Raw genomic sequence first — 21,942 nt, 5'->3', positions numbered from 1 at the left:
GGAGACCGAAGTTGGAACTCTTGATAGAAGACCAACCATACGATAAATGTATTTTTTCCGTCTTAAAAATTAAGTATCACACGGAAGAGAAGAATGATTTAGGGAAAAAAAAATTTCCTTTCATATAATTTGCAGAGTGACTGCCTACAAAAATTGCCTATGCACTGCAAAGAAAATAATATTAGTTGTTATAATAAAAGTTGTATTAATAAAATTTCAGAAATACTTTAAGTCATCACTTGCTAGGGTCGAATAAATTTTTATAAAATTGAAAATCCTTTCTCCAACTGAAAACAGCTTAGAGATCGGCCCGACAAATGTTCTAAATGAAAAAAGGTCAACAAATTTTTAAGATGAATATAGATATTAATTAAACGAATATAAAACAACGTAATATTACACAAAATTAGCATTAAAATGCTTTTGTCGGATATCCTTTCATCCATAAGCTCGCTTTTCTTTTACATTAAAAAAGGGGCTCCTTGCAATCCCGAAACACGTTTGCAATTTGCCTGCTAATTTGTGCAGTAAAATGTTGTTTTTTTATTCCTTTCTTTTTCAAGCACGAAGGTAATTATTCAACTCTTACGGCTCTTCTAGTTATCAGTATCAACTAGATATTTCAGTGCTAAGCTGCTAAGGCAGATAAATTATTTTTGTTTTTACATTTTTTTTTTCATTTCTCAGAACAAAAAATCATATTTCTAGCGTTATTTGTCTCTGTGTGTGTGTGTGTGTGTTTAAAAAAAAGACTAAAATTCGCGCGTGGACGCTTTTTAACTGTTCGTCAAAAGTGCTTTTTAGTAATGTTTTCCCAAGTAAATACACCTGCAACATCAGGAACTATAAGTGATTCCATGTTGCTTAATAGATTAAAGGTTTTCTTATTTTTTTATTTTTGGACTACTCTACATAGAACAAAACATTGTTAAACTCTTTTTAAAAAACAAAGGAACACGGGGGAGAAAGCGTTCCGGCGAAGATCTTTCGATTAAAAAGCATTTTGCTCAAATCATAATATTTTTTCAAACTTCGAAGAAGATCGATAGTTTGACACACCTTTTTCTCTTATTATAAGCCTCCTGTCAATATGTTTAATTTAAAACAGTTATTGAAATAAGTAAACTAGTTCAAAATTAATTTCATTTTCATCAGAATTTTAACAGGACATGAAGCGTTCGCTTACGTTTTCTTTTGAAAATTTTTATTCTGGTAAAGTAGGCCAAATATAGCATAAGATGATGCCAGATGGAGCACTTTTTTACGCGTTCGAATGAATAAATGAAATGCTCTTTTAATTTTTTTAACAATTGTCATAAAAACTTCACTGCAACAAAACGATATTTACGGGGAAAGTATTTTCACCTGATATCCGCAAAATACTGTATGAGGCAGTGAGAAGCAAAGGGGTGATAGAGACAAATTTTTAAAAATTGCAGATAAGCAGTATAAATAATATGAGTTATATAAACTCAAAATCAATTACTCCTCTGCTTTGGGACAAGAAATAGTATTAGTAGCCCTGATAGGTGCTGCTGCACAACTTGATTTTGAAAAACTTTTCAATGAAAAATCTACCTAGCGGCACAACTTTAAAATCTCAAAACTTGAAAATGTCCACTTGTATACCTTTGCTTCTCAGTGCCTCATATGCACTTCGTGTTTATGGCTCGGGGCTGAATTGCAACAAAGTCCTAATAAGAAAAATTCTTAAACATTTTTCAAGGTTTAGAAATGAAGTACAGTGAAAACAATAAAGACAGTAATTTTTGTCTTGCTAGGGTTAAAATAATTTGACAGCTATGTCACATAAACAAGTTTTCGGGAACTCTGATTACTTTAAAAGTTTCATATCGAGATAAAATAAGTTTCAGTGAAAATAAAAGATTGATTTCCTCGAAGAACATGGCAATTAATTGGCGTGTGCCTCCTATCTTTGTACCTGAACAATATTAAGTTAAAGAATAATATACCATTCTTTCAAATTTTGTGCCGAAAATGTTTTACGAAAAAAAAAAAAAAAAACGTGACGTAAAAAATAAGAGAACGTAACTCAGTATTAACATTTAAAATATATTCGTTCAGCGATTTTGAATTTTGCAAGCATTTTTATCGTTAATCTCCTTCAAAATTTTACACAAAGACAAACAGGAAATTGTGAAAAAGTAATGCAGTCTACATTCGTATATGGCATTTTTGGTTTTGTCTTTCTTTCTTCAAGTATTTTGAACTCGTTTTTTTAATACTTAATTTCAAATACTTAATTAAAAAAAAAACAAATGACAGAAAGAAATTATTTGGCCCCCTATTGAAAATTTGCAATTTTGGCTTCGCAGTCAAAAGTGTTTAGGCAGCAATATTCTGTTATTTCCGGTTATTTTACATCCCTTACAAGCAACAATCTATTTTCAGAAAAGCACAAAACGTTAACTACGTGATTTCGGCGGCTGAAGAAGAATTATGCTCTTATTTTATAATCTTACAACCTACATTTTATCATAAGTGACTAAAAGCTACAAAACAATCTAGGGTCCAGCTGGGGCAAAAAGGAAACAATCTCAATATTTCAACAACGGATCCTTCCCTTTTTACTGGATAAACTGAGAGATAAGATTTTATGCTGTTTGTTAGAGAATGGAATCATGTCTCCTTTTACCCAACTCCTGAAAGAACTAGTAATGTTGGTAAAGCTCTCGCTTAGCGGTCGCCATTCACCAACCATTTTACTAAAAATAGCAACCAAAAGTCAAGTCCTAGGCGCCGCGCCAAAAGTGGCGACCATGTGTTTTTTTGTTTGTTGAAAATCATATAGTAAGTTGACGTTCAGACGTACGTGACCGTGACTTACTGAGACGTTCAGCAGATCGATTGACTCCATTTTGGCAATGTAATTCGGAGCAAGCTCCTTTGAGGTTATTTATTTTTTGCGCAGAATAAATATATTTTTAAAAATGGTTATCAAAAGTTGAAAATGGCTACCACTTTTTGTGACTATGGTAGCCATTCAGAATGCATAGTCTAGAGTTTTAAATGTTAAGGAGGTAAAACTGAAATTATCGTACAAAGCATGCTAATTGAAGTCAAACACAGTGACACATATATGTATCATTTTCATTGAACCAAAATAAAACCTCGACCTTCACTGCCGGTTTTATCTCGACCTGCTTTCCGGGCTCACACCCACCGGGCATCGAGACACCATTGCCCACAGACCCAAATTGGAAAGAGTGAAGATCACTTCCCGAATCGCCTCTCCACAACAATGCTGTGATCGGAGACTCTTCGAACCTCCATTGTGTTCGAAAGACGCATTGTTCTTATTCCTTGTTCTTGTCGCGTTGGAGGTTCAAAGATCAAACCGGGCCAGCTCACGGGTCACGCATCGGGGGATGTTGAGGAAATACTCCTCCTCTGCACGCGTTTCGTTCAGAGAAGACCCAATTTCTTTTTTAAGGATTTGGTGCCATGACTTCCCGGTTCCGTGGTTTATTCCTTTCTTATGACCTTCAATTTGAAACAGTGGGCGTGGTAGCGCTTGCTGTGGGTTAAAGATCAGAAAAAAACAAGCAAGTTTCGGCGTGGCGAAAGATTCTATTTCCACGGTCTTATATCAGTCTGTTCGAACAGAGTAGCAGACAAGAGATTCTTCCTTGTTTCTTTAATGAGTACCGCCGTGCCTTATAGCTCGTATTTCTACGTATTCTCATATAGTATGGCATTTCGTCAAACATGAAGCCAACATAATAAGGAAGATGAAATTAAGTCTTCCAATCAAAATCTGAAATTGGACTAAAGACGACAGCAGCTAGGGTATCTTGTTGATCAGCAGTAAACAATTTAAAAAATAAATTTTTTGATAAATAAAAATCAAAGATTTAACTTGGTGTTAAAACACAATGTTCCCAATCGTCTTTTTGTGTGTTGTTGTTGCGGTAGTGATTTAAGGATTTCGAATAGATTTGACTCATTTAAATTCGTGCGGCCTCTTCATGGTTTCACCAAGAGCTTCATCAACTAAGGAACAACTTTCATATCTCGCATGATTTTGAGAATTTATGTATTCTTATTTCCGACTAAAATTTTTATAATCATTAAATACAATGCATTTTACGGCCCGGATTGTACAAGATTTGTCCGCCAACACTTCCAGTAATCACAGCATCATGTGGGACATCAATTTTACTGAATATTGCATTTTAGAACAAGGGATAGATCTTTAGCACATACCTAATAGAAAGCAAGGTAATCACATTCTTGACGTTTTGGACGAAGTTATGAACATAAAAATTCAACATAAAATTTATGACCTTTTTAATGTTAATTATTACAAGCTGTTATACTTTTATAGAAAAATATAAAGCAATACTTATACTAATTGTAAAGAAATAAAATACCAACACAGCAGTAGCAAAGGTAAAGTTGGTAATAAAAACGTTTATTAAGATGGTGCAAGTAATAAACTTTTATGAAATTTTTATTGTTAAAATCTCATTAACAAAACCAGTTACCGCAGGACATTTTCGTTATGAGAAATAACAGTACTGTAAGAATGCCACAACGAAAGTTTGTACTTACAAAATAAGAAACACATAAGATAAGATAAACTTTAAAAGTGGGAATTTTTTTAACCTTACTTATCTACTTTTGAAATCTAACCGATTTAAATATTAATAAAGACAAAGGAATCGAAATTAAAATTTTTGTTTTAATTTAAAGCATATTAAAATATTTTCTTGCATATAAAGGATAATGAAAGCAAAGCTCCGGAAAAAGCATAGAACATGAAACTAAAACGAGCTCTTGACAATTACCGAGGTGCAGATCTTGTTTTTAATGGAAAATAATTAAGTACAAATGCCTAAAGCATATTCAAGCGAATAATTCCTTAAACTCGTTTTATTTGATTAAAGTACAGAGAAAATTAAGTAGAAACTAGAAGCAGGCGTAATTAAAACTAGGCGGAGAATTTTCGCACAAACATTTTACAGCCTACTAATTTCAACTTTACTCCAGGCTATATACCCTATCAATTTTTTAAAAGACACCTTCAAAAAGCATTGCTAAGAAAAAAAATGGTAAACTTTGCATTTTTTTTTTTGCTTTGAAAACGCATTATCTGTAGTTCTGCGATTAGAATACGCATTGCTCAGACCGATAGTATGCATCACAACTAGTTTTCATAGCAAGATTTATATTTTTTCTGAAATGCCTTTAAATGCATTAATTTTTTTAAATAAAACTTACAAAATACGAATTGTACAACTGAAAAAACTTTTTCTGGAAGCAAATTTTAACTCTTAGAAAAAGGGGATGTCCATAAATGTTGTCACTTTTTATCAACATATTAGCTGTGTCGCCCGACTTTGCACGGTCTACCTCGAGAATAAAAATTATGTCAAGTTACGCGTGTTCAACAATTAGGCTTCATGTAACATGGACGAGAAAATTAACATAGTAAATTGGCTAGTACTTCATTATCCATTATTTGCAAATATACAGGTGAACCAAATGACCTTTTAATTTTCTACTAAGGGCAAAGCCGTGCGGGTACCGCTAGTGTACAGTAAAGTTAACGTACAATAGATGGCAAAAATGCAAAATTTGCCTTTACCTGCTCACGGCAGTATAAGGCTGCTGCACTTCTTTCGGTAGACATTGATCTCCGAATAAACAGTTGCAAAAGAAAAGTTACGACGATTTCGATTTCAGGCAGACTATACGTATTTTCAAAAGAAAAATTCTGAAGCGTTTGAGTAAATGTAACACAAGTCTCTTCCATTTAGCTATCGTCATGGGTTATCAAGGCGGAAAGTTTCTATTTCTCTTCTGGGAGAGATTCTAAAAGGTTAAACGACAAATGGGCTCTCTTCAAAATGGCCTTTAAAGCATTCATGATTACAGCACACTATCTTTCGGTGTCTGCAGAAGGGGCTCGTTAATGATGCCAAACGGAGGCCCTGGAAGAAGTAATTGAGTTTAGAAACCACATTTCCTGATAATGTACATAGTAAAGCCACCTGTGGATACCCACGTAAACAGCAGTGTTGAGTGTTTACACTCCAAAATGTATTCGTCAGTGAGCCTTTTAAAATCCTTTCCTCCCTTTGGGAACATTGAAAAGTTAATATTTTCGCTTAGTAAGCATTATTAAATCCTTTCCTTTTTAAGTTATTGAATATCATGCAAATAAGTTATGAGTGGAGAGGAAAAAAAGCATTGGTTGTGTAACTTGAAATACTGGTAGTTACTGTCTGCCCACGGTTGCTATGCAATTGGCAAACGTCCAGTTAAGATGAATCTACTTGAAAAAGGGGGTGGGGGAGAGGGATTAATGTGCGTGTTTTGTTCATTTCAATGTGACTCTGCAAAATTTAGAGCAGCGGTTCCCAACCTTTTTTCCCTTGCGAATCCCTTTCAAAATGCGAAAGAAGTTGGCGAGTCCGTTGTGGAGTAAGTAATAAGTAACAAGAAAAAAAGATGAAAAGGAAATTCACGCATACAGTAAAATTCTAAAGAAGTGTTTTAGTTTGAGTCTGCTCAATAGTTCATAACAGAAACGAAAACATAGTTCCAAAATATGTACAAACATTTCTATAAACTAAAATGATTAATGGAAAATGAATGCAAAACAAATTCAACAAAGAACAAACTCAGTGGACATTCTTTGTTGAGCTTTTTTTAAAAAAAAAAAAAAAAAAAAACTTTAAATTGCATTTTTGTGAAATAAAGAAGCTCTAAGTTTGACTCAAATATATGACAGTCTCAGTCTTACATTAAGTTCTCAGCATTTAATTTGCTTCTGTATTTATATCTGTGTGCGCTGTAAATTCTTTTTCACATTTAAAATAAGTGGATATAAAGTTTTAAAAGTCATTTTCTGACACAACACTACATTTATTTGTGGGGAAAAAAATAATATGAAACCTGAAGTAGATGTTCATTAAAGAATAATTTTTAAAAGTACCTTTTAGAAAACTGTCACAGGCTAACTATAAAATCATTGTTTTTTCTTACAAAATTAGAACAGCATTTAAAAATATATCTTCGTGAAAAGGACTCACTACATATCTAGTTTTGTTGAAATGTACTGAGTACATTAATCCTTGAAGTGCTGAAGACGAAACTTGCTCTTAAAAGTGCGGAGCAAAATGCGCAGCTTATTTTAGCTTATTTTATTTAAAAAAAAAAAAATAGAAACGCTTATGATTAACTCGAATTTTTATTGAAGAGCTCCCTTTTCTGGTTTTTGTAGGGGTCATCATCGGAAAGAGGGAGAGTAAGTGCAAATTTTGGGTTCAAAAAGGGGTCTAGGCAAATTTTGCGAAACGATCCACTAAAACCACCTTTTGGCATATTTTAAGGGGGTAGTTATGCCCCCTTTTTGGATCCACGCCTGAAAACAGGCGTTCGCTTATGCTTCATGTAATGTTTCCAAGAAGTTAAACCAAATTTTCCGATCAAAAGCTACTGAGAAAAACAAAGCATTTCATATATTTTCATCTTCAACTGATTGATTTTTTTATTAGACGGATTTCTGGCCATTTACGAATGAAAATTAATTCCAATGACTGTACGGCAGTGCTAAGCACAAAACTCGTATCTGCAGTTGAGTTCAAAAGAAGAAATTTCCATTTAAAGTTGTGTGCCGCCATGCATAATACGCGACAAAGAACGCCCTGGTGACCGTAACTCAATTTTGACAATAAGTTCATAAACGACTTTAGTGTTTAGCACGGCAGCATAGGGTTCATGCTTTTTTTTACTTTTTTTTTTAGAAAGTAGGCCCTGCTGCTGGATATTGCTTCAAGTGATGACTTTTGCTACGGTTAAGGTTAAACTTGCGTTTCTTAATAACTTCACATTTCTACTAAAAAATATTAAGGCGCATTTGCTTGATAAGTTACTGCGAGAATGAGTTCTGAATAATTCTTTATCTTCACTCATCACCACATTGGCCAATGGTAATGAATAATGTAGTAATACAGAAACTATCAATATTGCCTCTGTACGTGTGAGTTCACATCCTACACACTAGAAAATAACATAGCTGTTGGAATTTTTCCGATCCTCGTTGGTGTTATCCAACTGTCAAGATAATGTGTAACCGCATCTCGAACATTAACCTCCAGTACTTCCTCGAGGGGCAGTAAGCTCAACTCTGACTTGACCGACAAGTCCACCTACTCTCATCAGCAGAACATAGTTGGTAATAATTGCACAGATAATGTGTGGGCAACAGATGAATGGAATGAAAGAATATGAACTTCAATATTCTTTGCTGCCATGCAGGTCCGTCATTTAAGGGGGGGGGCAGGGGACCCCGTTGACCCCCCTGGCTTTGAGAAATTAATGTATTTACGTATAAGTGGATATGTTTTTGTTGTTTTTCGGTATGATTTGTATCAAGTATATTCCATTTGTGCCCCTCTCTCCAGAAATATTCGAAATGACGGGCTTGCTGTCATGAAAGTTATACCCGTAGCAATGCATTTTTGGGGCCCCCTAGAGCTAAAGAGAGCAACGTTAAATATTTTCATGAGCCTTTTTGAGGCCCTTATGTCAAAGGGCCCCTCACAAATTGTGGCAATCGCGACATTATAAATCCGTTACTACACGAGCGCTATTGAAGTTAATCACTCACAGCTGTCAGTGCATTCAAAACTAACTAATACAATAAAAATTTACTATCTCAGTGTGTGTGTGTGTGGAAGGGGGGGGGGAGAGTCCTAACAGTCTTCACCTGCTTATGAGGCTATGCGTGCAACAAGGGCGAACTGGGAAATCCAGTTTCTAGAAAAACACATTTAAAGTTTTTGATTGAGGAATAGCTCGACAGATTTGGTTATGAACTAGAAAATGAAAGACGAAGTAGAATAATGGAATGTTGTGTCATGTGAAGAAAAGAATGGTTTAAAAGAAAAAAATAGTCCAAACTCTAGTTGCTCTAGTTGCACGCATAGCAAACTTCCGTGTTATAATTGGCAATGTATGTTAAAACCAAGAGCGGCCCTGGGAAAGGACTTTAGAGCAGGAATTTAAATGGAAGGAGCAAGTCCAATCATTGGCCTAGCAAAAGCTGATCCCAAGACCACAAATCACGTGACTCAACAACGACGAATGGTTGGCACGTTTTGCATGAAACAAGCGAAAGAAACCTGGTTTCCTCCAATGCTTTGCTTTAAAATCTATCACAGGACTTGCAGTCTTGGTTGAATGAAAGTCTTCACTCCCTCCATTTTTTCTCTCCTCAACAGAAAGGAACCTCCAAAACCATCTCTCTACGCCACTGCTCCACTGTTATACGCAGATATACATGTGAAACATAGATCAATATAAGATTTTGAAAAATTATTATTGCAGTTTTAATGATAACAATATTTCTTTTCTTCATATTGTATCGTGTCATCTCGTAATTTTATGATTGTTAAAAAAAATTTTGCAGCAGGAGGGACAAGGCAAGTTTTGTAAAATATATTTTGAAGTAGCAAAGAATGATATTTCTCAACAAACGCTTTATGATTATTACTTTATTTTCCATTTATTTTCCAAAATTAGTTACAGAACAACTGTTTTCTGAAATAACTGTTTCACATGAACTCTTAGGGGCCATTCATTAAATACGTAAGGATGATTTTGGCAATTTTTGACCCCCTCTCCCCCAATCCAATCTAAGGGTGCATAAGATTTTTCACCCTCCCACGTGCTATTCTTACGTAAAATTCCCTTTCGTTTTCCATAATAATAAAATAACGAATCCACGAATCTTGTATCACTGGAATCGTTCTTAAATACATTGTTAATAAATTAAACCTTATTGTATCAAGAAATATTTATTAAAAAGTTGGAATCTATACTAAATGTTTTCTCGACATTTTTTTTTTTTTTTTTTTTTGTAAATGATGAGATACTAATTAAAAATAAAACGTGCCATATGTAGTACGATTTTTTTTTATTTTATCTTATACCATTCATTCTTTGTAAAACAAATAAAAAAACAGCTTATCCTAATAAGTTTTACGCAAATGAAATATGATCCCTGAGACAAACCACTTGACCTCGCGATTTCTAATGTAAAATATCGACTTGAAAAATATTATGTAAGAATGAGTTTGGACCTCCCCCCTCCCCCCAAGTAAGGGCATGTAGAGATCTTTCCGACCCCCCTTCCCCTCGGTATCCTAACGTAATTAATGAATGGCCCCTTACAAGAGAGAGGCAACTCCTACATCGATCAGTTTTACGGTACACGTTATTTCAATTCAGCAGTTCTATCAAAAATTCAATTTGAGAAAGTAAATAAAAACCGAATGGATTGTGCATTTCAGAAAGCCATTTTTCCCACTTTGACAAACAGGAATGTGAACGAATAAACTCGCAGAATACATACACCTGTTATATTTTCAAAAATCTGGGGAAAAGACATACCTACAGAGCATTCAAGAATGTGATCTTGAATAAATTGTCATTTCATACACTATAAATACGACTAAAACGAATGTAAAGGGGGTGGGAAGGGAGGGGGGAGAGAGAGAGAGAGAGAGCTTAGAAGTTTCCATAGTTGTTTTAGATTTTTAGACGCTCAAATAACTAAAATTGTAACTAATATTTTTCATTGGAATATATGAATAATAAGCAATAATGCTTCGTTATTGATTTTTTAAAAATATTTAATTACCGATTTACAATTTTAAATGTTACAAATTCAAAAGAAATTACGACCTTCAAATTTTAAGTTAACTGGAGGAAATATTTTTAAATAATAAAGCAAGTAGATCATTTACGTATCGAATTATTGGTTCTCGCTGTTCTCGAAAACTTCACTTACTTTGATAATAAAACATCGCAAAATAAACAGTATTGTCTTGTTTACGTTTTGCATTAACGTTTGCATAATGTTTATGCGTAAAGTTTACGTTGCATAATTTAAATTTTAGAATACAATAGCATATTTGGAAAAATTGATAAAAAGTATAACACGCCTCTAAGCGCAATGTTACTAATACGGAACTTTTTACCATTCACTGACGTTGTCAGAACACATAATTTATTGTTATCGTTGTGACTCTGAAAATCAGTATTAATATACAACTGGTATGTATTTGAAATAGTCTATTAATATCAACACAAATTATTAAATCAACATATACTTTATGCCTTCATTTAAAATAACAAACTGAAAATTGTAATCTGCCTAGCATTACAAAACCAATCACTTTGATTCAAAAAACGTTAAAATTCCTGATTTACAAAAATCTTCATTAAATAATACAAAGAAATGTTGTGCAATGAAAGTCCGTGTGTTCGAAGTTGAATACATAACAAGAAAGCTAGTAAAGTCAAAACGAAAATGTAACTATAAAAATCACAATAAATAATTAAATTATTAACTATAAAGGGAAATACTATTTCGAAGAAATGAGAGTTGGTCAAGGTATGACAGGTGAAAATTGCTTCTACATTTAAACGAAACAATTGCCTGTTTGGTGATAGTTTTATGGTTGAAATTTTAACCCTAATTTCAGTGGATTAACCCTTAATTCCAGTAGATAGCGTTCATTTTCGACACTTCTTCGTTTCTTCACTCCCCTGAAATGACAGTTTTACCAGTAAAACAGTTAAGTTACCGGATTCAGTTCAGTTTCGTCACTTTGAAGCCTTTCCCTGCACTTTAAACACTACCAAAACATATCAAATTATCACGCCGTGGAGCGAGCTTCATTGTTGATGACGTCAGGAACGTTACTCGATCATTGGCTATTATATATATGAGGATTACTAGAGCCAGTACAATTCTGTGCAGTACAGGATTCTTCTTTATGGTTAACACGTGTAACATTTTCTGATACCTTCATTCGTGGAACTGCAAAATTTATAAATGCATCCAGTCTGTCGAAGAACCCGGATGAAAAGAACATTTTTATGAAAATTCTAGAATATATGAAAACATGTTTTTAAATTCGAAACATTAGTAGTTTCTATACCATCATTTGATTTTTGATTGGACTATTAAAAAAAACAGAACTCAATATTTCTATAAGAAACTTCTGTATTAAAAAACTGTAAGAAGTTTTTAAAAAAGTCTCGAGTTTAGTCTTTAATTACGAACTGAACAACAACAAAATGCGTTCTCATATTTTTAAATAAGGAACATACTTTTATTTACTTTTAATTTTTCAGACGTTAGCAAAAAGTTTTATGTCAGAAAGAATTTCTTCTAAATTTAGATTTGTTTCGTTCGAAATTAAGACTTATCGTGTCTTCAGGGAAAAGGAGCCAACAAGAGGTGTAACGTTAAAATTATCTTTATGGTTATAGTTAACACGAAGTCCTAACTCAACTTTTTGCTCATTAAAATCACCATCGGAGGGAAGAAAAGTAAGAAAAAAAGAGAAAGAAAGATTAAAATGTGCGACATATAAAATGAACTTGTGGTTTTCAGCTAAAATTTTCTATTTCGTATGAACTAACGCAACGAAACAGAGGATTCTTCGGTTATTTTTCAGGAATGCTTTTTTCTCTTACTTTTCGTTTCTTCTTCTTTTTTTTGGTAGTGACTAAAACAACAAACAAGCAGCAAGAAACGATAGATGCGATACCGATGAAAAAGTGTCCATATTTATGACTGAAATATTCATGACAGTAATAAATTCTCATAATAGCCAAGATGCCCGATCGAGTAACGCTCTGACGTCACCAACAATGAAACTCACGCCATAGCATGCGTGACGGCATTATTTCACTGTTGAATCACCCAAAAATTCAGTAAGTTATTCAAATTTAATAATATTTTTTTTTTTTGGCAATGCTTGCCATGCAGGGAAATGCATTTTTTTTTTTTTTTTTTTTGACAAGGTTGAACTGGATCCGGCAACATAACTGTTCTACTGGTAAGACTGTCATTTCAGGAGAATGAATGAACGAAAAAGTGGTCAACTATGAACACCATCTGCTGGAGTTTAGGGATAATTTACTGAAGTTTATGGTTAAAATATCAACTATCAAGATATCAACAAACAAGCAATTGCTTCGTTCAAATGTAGAAGCAATTTTCACCCGTCATACCATGACGGGCGATTTTCTAGTCGATTAAGATTATCAACGTTTTTATGCATCAGTGTTCTGTGTGTGTTGTGTTTTTTTCTTTTAATGTTTTAACGTAATATCACTTGACGAATATTCTCAAAGCAGGGGGTTTAATTTGACAATGGTTGTGTTAATTAAATTTCTGTTTTTCCAAACTGCCATAACAGATTCAAAGATAATAAGAGCGATTGAAAACACTTTTTTTTTCAAATTGAGTGACAAATTTAAGTTAAAAAAATATTTTCAATAAATTTGAAGATTAACAAAAATATTTACATTACAGATGTTTTATGTAAACGAAATAAAACTAAAAGAGCGGTACGTGACGGGTAGGCCAACAACTGTAACCAAACCAAACAATTAAAACTGATCATACATTGCGAATAGATCAATAGTTTAAGAAAAGCTCATCAGTAACTTGAATCTAAATTGAAATTTGATGTCCCTTTTGAAAATTAAGAATTTTTGTAAGCTTCGAGCTTATTCAATCTGAAATATTACTTCTTAAACAAACTTTCTGGAACGTCAAAAACAAGAAACATACATTGATATAATAAAATGTTTGTATGGTAGATATGTTAGTACAGTACATAATGAAAGACTTCCCGCAGTTGAATTCAAGTTAGCATTTAAAAAGCTATATTTCAAACTTTGCAAAAATCAAATGTAGGATATTGATACGGATTATTAATACGAAAATGAATAAACAAGCCTCCAATTGAAAAGAAATTCTATACAGTATATAGTTTGCAAGCCATTTTTCCACAAACCAAACATTCGTATCTTATCCAGTTTCCTCTTGTCTATAAGGAAAATTTAATTAATAACGATTCTCGAATGCATCATGAAATATAAATTAGATAGAGAAATATTTCTCGTCTGCATCCAGGGGCGATTAATAATCACCTGCTCAAGTACACAAAATATTCCCATTTTAGGAATCTAGGTGTGTCATCTATTTTTCCGCATTCTACATTTATCGTTAATTAAAGATCTTGATACCTTTTACACCTGCGTAGTGATGTAAAATACCCGGGTATTTATTTGTCCACTGTTGGTGATTTTTAGAGAGTAAACTATTGAATCACATTAAAATTGCCAGTAATGGGGAAGTGACATTAAATTGGAGTAAAAGGAAGTCATGTGATGCACACAGGGTTCGCCGAAATATATCGATCGATATATATCATGATATATATCACGATATATATCAGATATTTATTTTGAAAATATCATGATATTTTGATATTTTCGATATTTATTTTTTCAACCACGGTATTTTCAATACAAAAAGTATATTAATCATAGTAATATTGTTAACTTATTGTTAAAAATAACTAAAAAGATATGTACTATATTTTCATGATGTATTAAGAGCTATTGTCTGTAAGAATCAGGCAGTTTACGGCATTTGTGATTGTTGACATTTTTAATTTTTCTTATTTTTACATATGTTGTTCCTTATCAGGAATGTAATGTTTGTGCAAAATATGACCTTTGTCTGCCTTGCCGTTTTTGGGAAATTAAATTTTTTAATTTAGGGGGCGTGGCACACATTTGCGTGTTCCTCAAATTTGCAGATTTTAAAGTTCTTGTTGCTTTAAGCGCCCCTATAATGATTTGGATTTTTAAATTCTATACTATTATATGGTCTTAGATACTATTACAGCTGTCAAATCGGTGTCACTATGAGGGCAACAGCCACAAACTCCGTTTAAAGATGACCGAAAATGAATTTTTTTACTACATTTAATGCCAATTTTCTCAAAGCGCCTTCATGATGACCAACGTTTCTATATTGTAACGGATTCGGTGCGACTTCCACTTTCTTGAAATGAAGACACAGTTCTTGATAAAAACACAGGAAATTTATTTACACTATATACAGGAAAGATCTTCAACAACTGCTAAATTATTCATCAGCAATTAAGCAATTATCACACAACACCGTAAACTCAACGTTTACACACGTATTTACTTCCAAATACGAAAACAACACAGCGAAATGCCTCGCTATAAACAGAGCAAAAATGCACTCAGTTCGGAATCTGAATCGAAACTCCCCGTTTATCCATCGCTAACGGCTTTTATAAACATCCAAGAATTTTCTACAACATTCTTTCTGCTTCGAGAAATGCGTAGACCGTTATCAAACTTTATCAATGAAAATAAAAAGAATAGGGGGTTGTATACTTTAGCCATATGTTAAGGGGTTGTATATTCATTACGGGAAATTATTTACAGGTTACGTTACTACAATAATTACTATTTACAGGATTTGTAACATTGCCCCCTTCCTAAGGACTGCACGTCCCGGGCAGTACAATCCCCAGAAAGGGTGCCAAACTCCTATCACATGTTCACAAATACACACATTAAATAATAACTAACAGATACAGAAAACACAATAATAACAAGAAATATTACTAAACATTAAAAGCAAAAATTATCTACAACTTTTATGTTATTAACCATGGTTGTTTACGTAATACTCATGAACTATGGCCATAGTATGGGGCTAACCGATCATAATGTAGAACCCTAGGTTTTGCATTAGGTGATTTTTGGATCCTCACTACGACGTCATTTAGTCGGTTAAGGACTTTGTAGGGTCCATCCCAATGCGACTGCAATTTGGGTGACAGACCTTTCCGTCGGATGGGATTCCATAACCAAACCTTGTCGCCTTCGTTGAATTCATGTCCAGTAGACCTTGTGTCGTATCGGGTCTTCATCTTCTCCGCCGCGATGTTGATTCGCTCTCGTGCGAAGTTATGAACGTCTTCCAACCGGGCCTGGAGATCCTGGATGTACTCCTCAGGCGATGAAGGCGCATCCGGAGGACGACCGAAGACGAGATCACAAGGTAGCCGAAGCTCTCGTCCGAAGAGCATCTGAGATGGGGCATATCCGGTAGTCTCGTGGACAGCACTGCGGTAGGCCAGCAGGAACAAAGGTAGCTTCTTGTCCCAATCCTGTTGATTTCTGGATACCATAAGTGAGAGATTATTCAGGATTGTGCGGTTAAATCTCTCCACCATGCCGTCCGATTGTGGGTGTAGTGGTGTTGTCCTAGTTTTCTCAATTCCGAAAATTTGACGTAGGCCCTTAAACACAGCAGAGATGAAATTCCTCCCTTGATCGGAATGAATCTGCAAAGGTGTTCCGTATCTCGAGATCCAATGTTGGACTAGAGTCTCTGCTACGGTAGTAGCCTCTTGATCTGGAATGGGATATGCTTCCGGCCATTTGGTGAAGTAGTCGATGGAAACAAGAATGTATTTGTTCCCATCAGCAGTTCTTGGTAGAGGACCCAGGATGTCGATCCCAATTCGTTCGAAAGGAGCTCCAACGTTGTACAGATGTAGCTTCCCTCTGCTTCTCTTCTTCGGTCCTTTACGAGCAGCACAGGCGTCACAAGAATGGCACCACTTCTCCACGTCATCCTTCGCCTTGCTCCAGAAGAAGCGCTCCCGAACTTTATTGAGAGTTTTCAAGACACCAAAATGTCCTCCAGTCGCACTACTATGTATTTCTTTCAGAACATCTGAAATCCTGGATCGAGGAAGTAGTAACTGCCACCTAGATGTCTTGCCGTCGTCAGATTCCCATTTCCGGTGTAGCACGCCGTTCCGTAAATGGAGTGAGTTCCATAAAGCCCAGTATCTTTTTGTTGCAGGACTGAAGATGGAAACGTCCTGCCAGCTAGGGCGTCGACTGTCACTTTCCATGAACTCTAAAATTGGTTTTATGTCGGGGTCTTCAAGTTGATCTTTTCGAACTTGGTCATCACTCCATGGATCAGGTTCTGATGATGTTGACGTCACTGTCACCTGATAGGCAGTAGGGCTAGTCGTTCCATACTGTTTCTCGATTCGGGAACAATAGTGGCAGTTCTCAGGACAGGGTCTCCTTGATAAAGCGTCAGCATTACCGTGAGATAACCCTTTTCGATGCTTGATCTCCATGTCATATTCCTGGAGCCGCTGTATCCATCTGGCTATCTGACCTTCCGGATTTTTGAAGTTCAAAAGCCAAGTTAATGAGGCATGATCTGTCCGAAGCAGAAATTTTCGGCCGTAGAGGTAATAATGGAAGTGTTCTACAGCTTTCACTATGGCCAGTAACTCCTTTCTGGTGACGCAGTAATTTCGCTCCGACTTTGATAAGCATTTGCTCCAGTAAGCGATGACATGTTCATTTCCGTCAATTTCTTGGGATAAAACAGCTCCGATGCCCTCGTTGCTCGCATCAGTGTCCAGGATGAAGGATTTTTCAGGCTGAGGATAGGCGAGGATAGGCGTTGATGTTAAAGCCTCCTTCAGTCGTAGAAATGCATCTTCGCATTCCTTGGACCATTCGAACTTTTGCTTGCTCTCCGTCAGCTTATGCAAAGGTCGTGCAATGTTGGAAAAACCCTTTACAAACTTCCTGTAGTAGGTGCAGAGCCCCAGGAAACTTCGCAGCTGATGGATGTTTTCGGGACGACTCCAACTCTTGACCGCGGACACCTTTTCTGGATCGGTTTGCACACCCTCAGAAGAGATGATGTGACCAAGATAGTTCACTTCCCGGCGGAACAAATTACATTTGGGCGGACTTAACTTCAGATTGGCTTCCTTAAGCTTCTGCAGCACCTTCCTAAGATTTGCCAGATGTTCTTCGAAGCTGCGTCCCACGATGATGATATCGTCTAAGTAGACCAGACAGGATTCGTAAGAGAGTCCTCTTAACACCGTCTCCATAAGACGCTCGAACGTAGCTGGTGCATTGCAGAGGCCGAAGGGCATCACTTTGAACTGAAATAAGCCTTGTCCAGTTGTAAACGCTGTCTTCTCTCGGTCATCAGGGTGTATCTCAACCTGCCAGTAGCCGCTCTTCAAGTCCAGGGTCGAAAACCACTTGTGTCCGGAAAGAGTGTCTAAGGTGTCGTCTATCCGTGGAAGAGGGTAACTGTCTTTCTTGGTGATTTCATTCAGTCGTCGGTAATCGACACAAAATCTGGTGGAGCCATCTTTCTTTCGGACCAAGACGATGGGAGAGGCCCAAGGACTGGATGACGGTTCGATTACATCATTCTCCTTCATCTCTTTCAGGAGGGTCTCAACCTCTTCCTTCTTGGCGAACGGTAGTCGTCTTGGATGCTGTTTAATAGGGGGGTGTTCTCCAGTGTAGATCCTATGCTGCGTTAAATTCGTCCGGCCCACATCCTCCGATGTAGATGAAAACAGATGCTTGAAGTCGTCCCCCAATTGTTCCGCAGCAGTTCTTTGATCCTTCGATAAGGGTGCACTCCCAACTAACTTCGATGTCAAGGACTCAGAAGACACAGTCTCGGGGGAATTGATTCTTCTAATGATGCAGTTTACGGGAGTACAAGTTGCTAACACTTCGCCTTTCCGGATATTCCTTGGCCTTTCACTCACGTTGGCAACTCTCACAGGAATTACATCCTTGGAAAGGTCCACAAGCGTAGATGCCACCAGCACTCCTTTTGGGTTATTGCTTAAGTTGGGGTATTCAATGAGTCCAAATCTAAAACTATTGCTTTCTTCAATGGAGCCGGGTATTAATGATTCTGACCTTGAGGGAATTGATAAATCTGTTTGGGCAATTATTTGATGAGCGGATTTTACATCACTTTCTGCGGGAAAGACTGCTATGTCTTCTCTCGTCGAGTGCAGCTCGTTAGTCTTGAAGTCGAGGTTGAAGTCATACTTCTTTAAAAAGTCCAATCCGAGAATGAAGGGGTCTATGATAGCAGCAACGAATGCGGTATGATGGTAAATGGCATTTCCAAACACAATTTCTAAGTTCACTTTACCTTCAATCTCGATCTTGTCACCTGTCACAGTTTGGAGGGTAACGCAGGGCGGCGTCCACAGAATGTTGAGTCCAAATTGACGAGCCACATCTGTTCTAATGATCGTAACATTGGCTCCAGTGTCAATAATCAGTTCGCAGGGAAACCCGTTTACGTATGCGTAAACAAACAGTCCATTACTGCCGCCACTCGTCGATGAAATTTGGAAAACTTTAAGATGGGGCTCATTCCAATTTGGCGACCTCCGCCCCGCGAGATTGCCATGGCTTAGTTTTCCTGGACCTGCGAGGGAGAGGTGCTCTTCCCTCTGGTTTCTTGACGAGCTTCACAGTTTCTTCGCAAGTGACCCTCGCCACCACATTTCCAGCACTTAAGTGATTGTCCATTATGGTCCTTGGGAGCCGAAGTCCTTTTGAGGATTCCTGCAATTTCTTTTATTTGCTTTTCCAGTTCAGCAAAGCGTGACGAAACCGGATCAGACTCATCAGTTTTCACGCCGCGGACTGAATGGCGATCTTTGCGGGTCGCTTGCTGGGCGGCCTCCAACTTCATCGCATACACAACAGCAGAACTCAGGTCTTTGACATCCGCCATCCGTAGAGCTTTCTGGATTTCCGGATCTCGAACCCCGTCGATGTAGTAGTTGAGTGCCAGGTTGTCTCGAACATCCGCAGGACAGTCGCAAAAAGCAAGATGAGACAGTCTCTCGACGTCCGCCGCTAGCTCTTGCAGGGTCTCCCCGGTTTTCTGGAAACGGGACTTCAACTGGAGTCGGCTGAAATCTTTCTGGCACTTCTCACCGAAGCGAAGCTCCAACGCAGATGTGAGGGCGGCGAAATCCAGGCGCTGGCTGTCCGGAAGGGTCTGAAGAATGTCCGCTGCGTCACCTCTCAGGGATGCTGCAAGATGGCAGGCCTTGGTAGTAGAGTCCCATCCGTTCGCTTCCGCCACTATCATGAATTGGGTCTTGTATACCTGCCACGAACTTTTCCCATCAAATGTGGCCACTTTAATGGACGGTCGAGCAACAGATGTGGGAGCGCCAAACTGTACAGAGCTGCTTTCCGCGGTCGCCAATCTCCGTTCCATGTCTTTAATTATTTCTTCCATAAATGAAGTAAATTTCTTGTCTTCTTCTTCCAACTTATTTTCCACACTGGCGATACGCTCTTCCACAGTATCAAATTTTTCTTCCAGAGCATCAACTTTATCTCCCATGGCGGTTAGTTGATTCTCCATCATGGTTTTCATCGACGTTAGGTCACTTTTTATTTCATTTTGACTTGTAGTAATTTTAGCAGTTAAATCACTATTTAACTGTTCCTGGTTAGTCGCCAATTCATTTTTTAATTGTTCTTGATTAGCCGCCATATTTTCAGTCAGGTCGCTTTTCACAGCATTAATTGCTTCCAGAAGTTGTTTTAATTGGTCATCCATTGCGCGAGTAATCACCATAAAAACAAAGTCAATAAATTCAAACAGTCTTTATGAAAAAATGTCCAAAGTCACTTACTCCAAGAAAGTCCAGAAGAAGCCCCACGTTGGGCGCCAAATTGTAACGGATTCGGTGCGACTTCCACTTTCTTGAAATGAAGACACAGTTCTTGATAAAAACACAGGAAATTTATTTACACTATATACAGGAAAGATCTTCAACAACTGCTAAATTATTCATCAGCAATTAAGCAATTATCACACAACACCGTAAACTCAACGTTTACACACGTATTTACTTCCAAATACGAAAACAACACAGCGAAATGCCTCGCTATAAACAGAGCAAAAATGCACTCAGTTCGGAATCTGAATCGAAACTCCCCGTTTATCCATCGCTAACGGCTTTTATAAACATCCAAGAATTTTCTACAACATTCTTTCTGCTTCGAGAAATGCGTAGACCGTTATCAAACTTTATCAATGAAAATAAAAAGAATAGGGGGTTGTATACTTTAGCCATATGTTAAGGGGTTGTATATTCATTACGGGAAATTATTTACAGGTTACGTTACTACAATAATTACTATTTACAGGATTTGTAACAATATAAATTCCTAGCTACACTTGCATACATCAAAAATATGTAATAAAATTGGTGTCACTATAAGGGCGACAGAAGATATTGGAACTTTTATGTGATAAATTTCACAAAAATGCAAATGTTTAAAATCTAACTACTACTCTCGCCCTCATAGCAGAGATCTGAAACTAATTAAGTTTGATAACCAACATGTTCGTCTAACATATGAACTAAAAAAAATGGTGTCACTCCTATTGCTTTCGAAAATATAATCATTCGAAATTAGTATGTTATGGAGTTATTTAAAAAAAGACTTTTCTGATTCGAATGGCTTTTTGCACGGTTTGTTTTAAACTTTAATATACAATTACAGTAGTGACACCTAAAAGAATATGTTTCTAATGCTTTTTATAAAAAAAGCTTTATAAAAAGCATCAGAAACACAGTAAATCGATATAGGTACAGACGAACGTATTGTGTAATGTGCATCATAAGCTAAAATAGTCGTACTAATATTCATATTTTTCAACCATACTAATTTTTTATCTGTTATTTATATTAAAAATGCAACTTTTTATAACATACTATCTTAAATAGTTATAAACATAATGTATTATATAGCGAGCATTCAGAATCTGAAACATAATTTGAGGATGACGTAGACTAAAACAAAGAAAACATAAAAAATCAAATCACCCAGTTTCAGAAAGACGGTCAACTCTTATTGATATCTGGTAATTTTGTAGCATTAAAGCTTGGGAAAACATGGTATCCCGAAGAAATAGTAGAAGTTGACTATTTGCAAGTAAATGTCAAATGCATAGCAAGAAGGATTGGAATAAATAAATTTATTTCACCGGAAAAAAGACGAGTATTGGTATGATAATCTAAACATATTATGCACAATAGATCCACCTGTACCAGGGGCGGCAAATAGGGGGGTCAAGAGGGGGCGGTCGCACCCCCAAAATTTTTGAATAGAATTATAGAAAATGGGTGAATTTAATTTATGTAAGTC

At 36.3% G+C, this 21,942-nt stretch overlaps 1 protein-coding gene across 4 annotated transcripts in view; it reads right to left on the bottom strand.

The window, feature by feature from the left end:
• The window catches only part of LOC129222882 (uncharacterized), a 260,010-nt gene that overhangs the window by 46,310 nt on the left and 191,758 nt on the right, over nt 1-21,942 (bottom strand). The gene's annotated exons all lie outside the window — the stretch shown is intronic.

The sequence above is a fragment of the Uloborus diversus genome, chromosome 5, assembly GCF_026930045.1.
Source record: "Uloborus diversus isolate 005 chromosome 5, Udiv.v.3.1, whole genome shotgun sequence".
In the NCBI taxonomy this organism is placed as follows: domain Eukaryota; kingdom Metazoa; phylum Arthropoda; class Arachnida; order Araneae; family Uloboridae; genus Uloborus; species Uloborus diversus.
This window is presented reverse-complemented; position numbering and strand designations above follow the sequence as displayed.